Genomic DNA, 6026 nt, shown 5'->3' with positions numbered 1-6026 from the left:
AGTATATGTAGACACGTGCACAATTTCTCCATTTCACCAATTAAGTCGTTCGCATGTCACGAATAGTTTCCTTACGCTTACTTGCATCACGCGATTGCCAGCTTTTCCATTTGTTTTTTTCTTATTATTTTATTGATTCTATCTAATTCCCATATGTATTAACCCGATCTAAAGCATGTTCATAGATATCTCCAATTACTCAATGACTTGAAATATAAAAGGCACGCTTTAAGTATCGTAGTTAAAACAATAAACCAAATAATACTGGCAAATACATGATTTACACCCAACCATCACATCCCTACACTTATCATTTGCTTGCCCTAAAGCAAACGCTAATGCAAACATCAACCTCTATCATAGGTATGATAATTACCACCATTAATACTTGTAAGATTTAAGGTCATACCTAGTTTCTCATACTCACACTTTCTAGATTAAAAACCCAACAAATATAATTAATGATGCTATAAAAACAAGAGAGCCGCCCAGACGAGTGTACATTGTTTCCGGTTAACGCATACATGTTCATACCCCTCACACTATCAACACTCCTCTCGGTTTTATACTTGGACTAGAAAAATATGTGCTAGTATATATCTCTGCCCTAAAATACCAAATGTGAGTCACAACTTAATATGCTTGCAGGCTAGTCATATCTCCACCAATTACCCACCAGTTGCATAGAGACTCGGACTAATGTTTTGTCGTGGCTTAAATTCGGGTGCGAATTAGGCATATTTAGTGACTAATGTGGATAATGCACAGCTTATTCAAACAAACAAACAAACTCAAATACAAACGACTGCTATTTACAGACGGCTTTAACATTAACTGATAACTATTTTTGGCTTTTTCTTGTTTTATTTTTTATGCCAAAGTGATATACAATACTGAATCAAATATATACAACTTTGACTGAAACATATGTGACACACCCCAACCTACGGCGGAAATTTCGGAGGGTGAACTGATTGCCCACAGCTCTCAAGGTACTATTATGCAATATTATAAGTTTCTGTATCTATTAAATAAATTTCAAATGAAACAAATATTCATACAATATCCAAACTAACAAAAGTGCATCAACAATCAAAATTAATAAATAATATTTCTTGTTATTTTTTCTTCTAGCATAAATCCTTAAGTGATCTTGTATTTATATTACTTCACATCAAACGATAACCTGCATATACGTTGAAAATAAAGTAGTTTTGTCAACACAAGGTTGAGTGAGCAACACACCAGTTCAAAAGTACAAATAGTATATATAAAAAAATAAGTAGTTGCAACAAGTCATATGAGGATAAAAATTCAACCAAATGAGCAAGTATAACCGAGATCTCGAGAAGCACAAAGATATAACGACCGGCGTATAATCATACTATTCTGAGATTATGTTGGACCTCTCCGAATGGGGTTCACGTAAAGCATGTAAGCATATAAACAAGTAAGGTAGGTATAAACTGTTAACACATAAGACAATAGTTGCAGTTTTTTGTATAAGTATATATGAGAAAAATAATTTACGCATGTCCCCAAAACGTGGAAAAGAAGTAAAATACGGGGAATGTGGTACTCACCTGATCGGATGAACGAAATATAAATGAGAATGATGTGACGATGAGAGCGGTTAAACCCCCTCGGAATTCACCGAAAAGGATTCCTAAAAAGATAATATACAATATAAATTAATGATAAAAGATATACTCAACTTAATGATTTAAGATTTTGATGCGATTTGATTTATGATTGGGATTATAATATTACAGATTTGAACGATTGACTCCTGTAATAAAGATTAAGATTATCAATTATCATTATTTATAAGAAACATTACTTTTTATTATTTATAATATCACCTATGCTTACACTTGACATGAAAAATATATAATCAAATTTAATAATTAATAATTTATATAACTAGTTCTAATATAAAATATACTTAAGATTACCATAATAAAATACAATTATATAAATATTCAAATAAAAATTATAATATGTAATAATATATAAATAAATATTTTATTTAAATCTTTTAAAGAAAAATCTATTTAATACGTTTAATATATAATATATACATATATATATAATAAATATAAGTAAGTTTATATAGGCGTTCGACGACAAGCATCCTAAACGATGGTGTCGGGTTTAAATAACGATGACTTATTATATAAAAAATACATACTTATAATACATATATATATATATATATATATATATATATATATAAACGAAGACTTTTAACGAGATTCGACAATAACATAACTCCAAGATGTCGGTTTTAATAAAATATTATTTATTTAATAATTAATATGAATTAACATTGATTTTACAACCCTGAAACGAGTTAAAACCATAAAAAAATAATAAAACTAAAAACTCGAGCTGCCGGGTCTCGAACATGCGCCGGCAGCCGAGTAACCAAGAACACCGACACCAACCAAACCAGCCGCTCTAGGTTGTTAGTTGGTTATGATATGAAAACAAAATAATAAATATACACATATCAGTTTCCCAAAAACTGAAGAACCCCTAGAATCACAAACTATCAATCCGTTGTTTGTTTGTTTAATTAGTCATAGGGTTATTGAAGCCGACATCACGACGATCATAAACATATAAACAATTACCTGTATCTATATAGGATTGATGGTTAATTTTAACAGGTAGGTCGCAACCATTGGTGCACCAGAAAAACGATGATCTAGGTTATGATAACTCAATTAACTGTAGGGTTTTGGTCGCGGATTTGAATAGATGGAGTGCCCCATATTAATTTGATTATTATTAACTCTTAATAGGCAACCCGATTAAAATATAGGTGGTTAAGTTATTTAGAAATGATAAACATATTGAGATACGTTTTCCGCAATTAGTTGAGATATATTGACAGTGAAATAGGGATAAACGATATGCACGAATCTAACTTGATTTTTAAACGAATATTAGGGTGCAAGATAACATAAACGGGTTACGGGTTTGGATCTTGGATCCTGGTTAAAAGATATATTATAATAAGTTTACAGATATTGCAGATCAGCCCCTGAAATTTGAATATGGAAACAAAAATAGGATAAGTATGGTTTGGGGAGGAAATTGTATAAGTTTGAAAGTTAATAATATATATTAATTAAATGACAATAATATAATAATATATTGGTAACGCGATATTTTATTGATAACATTTTCTGAACTTCTAAACAGGTCGGGTAAATGACGAAAGATAATAATTTGAGAAGTCTGAGTTGTTACAATATGTACAATTTGTTGTATGCTCTACAACTGACTATATACAAAACAATAACGAACTGGATTTCATCACACAAGATTAAAATAAAATGCTAAGGCCGACATGGTGTGTAATGTAGGCTTTAACAAACGAAAAGGAATAAGGTCCAAGCGGGCTCCTAAGGGGTAATGTTGGGTAAGGAGCTTTATTTAATGGGGAAATGTATGCACGGGGTTTCTAAAGTCCTAATATCCATACAGGCGGTGGTATTAAGATCTCCATATGCATATGACAAGTAAGTTCTAATTCTGTGAAACATACCATCTACACTCAAATCATAATATGGCATGTTTGATATTTATATATAATATGTGTATTAAGTATAGGGGTTATCTCATAATATGGATAGATATTTGTAACATCCCGAAATTTCCTAAATAATATAAATTATATTATTTAATAATGGAGGGAAAGTTTACTCGGGTTATCGGGAAATAATGAAATAGAGTAGGAGTTAGTATGGGTCGGGCTAGTGTTGGTTAATGGAGATGGGTTATGGACTTGGGTCATGAAGGAAAGAAGGATGAGACCATGGGCTTAAGCCCATGATTCAAATTATAAAAGCCTTAATTACCCAAATATCGTTCATTTCTCATACTCCATACACCACCCAAAACACACACTTAGCTCTCTCTCATCCTACTCTCTCTCTCTAAGCCGAAACCAAGGAGAAGAAGAAGGAGAACCGATTTCCGACCCGAGGTAATGATATATGATATTGTAGAGGTCCAAAACCATTAGATATAGTTGCGAAACGACGAGCCTACACCGTTAAACCGTTAAAATCACGAGATCTGGGTGGAATCGGGTATAAACCGAACCTAAGATGAGCTTAGGGGTCACCCTAGCTCAGATCTGGATCGAACGGGACGAAAAATGGTGAAAACGTTGCTGGAATACGTTTTTCCGGCCACCGCACGGTTTTCCGGCACGGCGGCGCCGGAAAGGCGGCGTGGGTATTTAAGGATGTCAGAGAATGTTTCTGACATTCTCTGACAAAACCTAACCCTAATTCGCTATGAGAAGCTAACGAATTAAAGGTAATTCGTTAACGAAAGATCAACGAACTAGCCTTAATTCGTGAACCAATTCGTTAACAAAGGTATGACGAACCAGCTCTGATTCGTTAAGGGATAATAACGAATTAAAGCCAATTCATTAAGTAGTGAACCCCCATTTCGTTAAGGTTCAATTCGTTACAAAAGGGTCCAGTTCGCCAAGGAGACTAGTTTGTTAGAAAGGTTCAATTCGGTACAAGGTCCAATTCGTCATAGGGTTCAGTTCGTTATAAAGGTCGATTCGTTATGAAGTAACGAACTAGAAATTCGTCATGAGAACGGAGTAACGAATGAATCCCATTTCGTTAAGGATCAAGTAACGAACCAGACTTTTATCAGAATGACAGAACAGTCCCTGGACTTAGAAAGAATGAGATAGTTACCCTTGGACTTTGATAACTTATGAAAGACACCTTTAAAGTCAAACGAGTAAAGATTTACTAACTGGGTAATGATTCAATGAAGTAAAACCGGCTTAGACGCGTAAGGCTAGTTAAGTAGCAATAGAGTGGCTAGAGTGGTATTTGATATTGCAACTATTAACAGTTAGACGCGCACGGCTCGAGAAGGAGTAACTAGTAGCAGAAGAAATAATCGAGTTCAGGTGAGTTTCTAGCCCCACTTACTTGTTATGTTTTTGGGGTTGTGTGCATACTCGATGTGTTGTTAATACATTTATCCTAAGTGATAAGTGTATGCCATATGTGATATATGTGATAGATATGAATGATTGCTTGTCTTGTACGCGAACGATCTTCGGATATTGCGCATACTATCAGGTTATAAATAAATGTATGAATATTATATATGGAAGATGTATGAACATTACAAATGAACACTTGTCGGGGCGTGAACGATCTTCGGATATTGCACGTATCGACAAGGGGTATGGTTGTTAAACGAATGATGTAAAGAACACCTAGAGTGTTCTTATGCTATAATGTAATTATTGTATATGTGAAGTATGTGTATACAGGTACACTAATGGTATGTGAGACCTACGTTCGACATAGTAAGTTAGGATGGCGAATCCCTCTAACTTATGTTGGACATAGACTCGGCTGGTGATGGCGTAGTTAAGGACTGCAGGCCTTATACGTGATGTAGATGATAGATGTAGACGTAGATAGGGACGGTGGGCCTTATACGTGTTATAGGAGATAGACGCCAACGTAGATAAGGACTGCGGACCTTATACGTAATGTAGATAGGCGCCAGCACAGGAAAGGACTGTGGACCTTATACGTGCTATATTTGTGTTGTGGTAGCATAGAGGAGGACTGCGGACTTCGTACGTGCTATGGTTTAGGTTGCAACATAGGGAAGGACTGAGGACCTTGTACGTGTTGTCAATATAGGATGGTATAGGGAAGGACTGCGGACCTTGCACATACCATAACTGGTGAACATAGGTAAGGATTGCGGACATTTTACGTGTTCACAACCTTGAGTATAGGTATAGACAGCAGACTATGATCGTACTCTCAGTAGACCAGGGTTAGTGATTGTAGATATGTATGTATGTATGGTAGTAGGGTAATTGGTTAAGTATGGATATGTATCTTCGGATATGTATGTATGTATGATATGTGTATGTATTGTATGTCGCCTGATTAACTAGAACTCACTCAGCGTAGCTGACTTTTAGTATGCACGCAGGTATACATGTTTAT

This window comes from Bidens hawaiensis, unplaced genomic scaffold (assembly GCF_021521415.1).
Source record: "Bidens hawaiensis isolate Kalapana, Puna unplaced genomic scaffold, B.hawaiensis_p1.1 tig00000237_1, whole genome shotgun sequence".
NCBI lineage: Eukaryota > Viridiplantae > Streptophyta > Magnoliopsida > Asterales > Asteraceae > Bidens > Bidens hawaiensis.
This window is presented reverse-complemented; position numbering follows the sequence as displayed.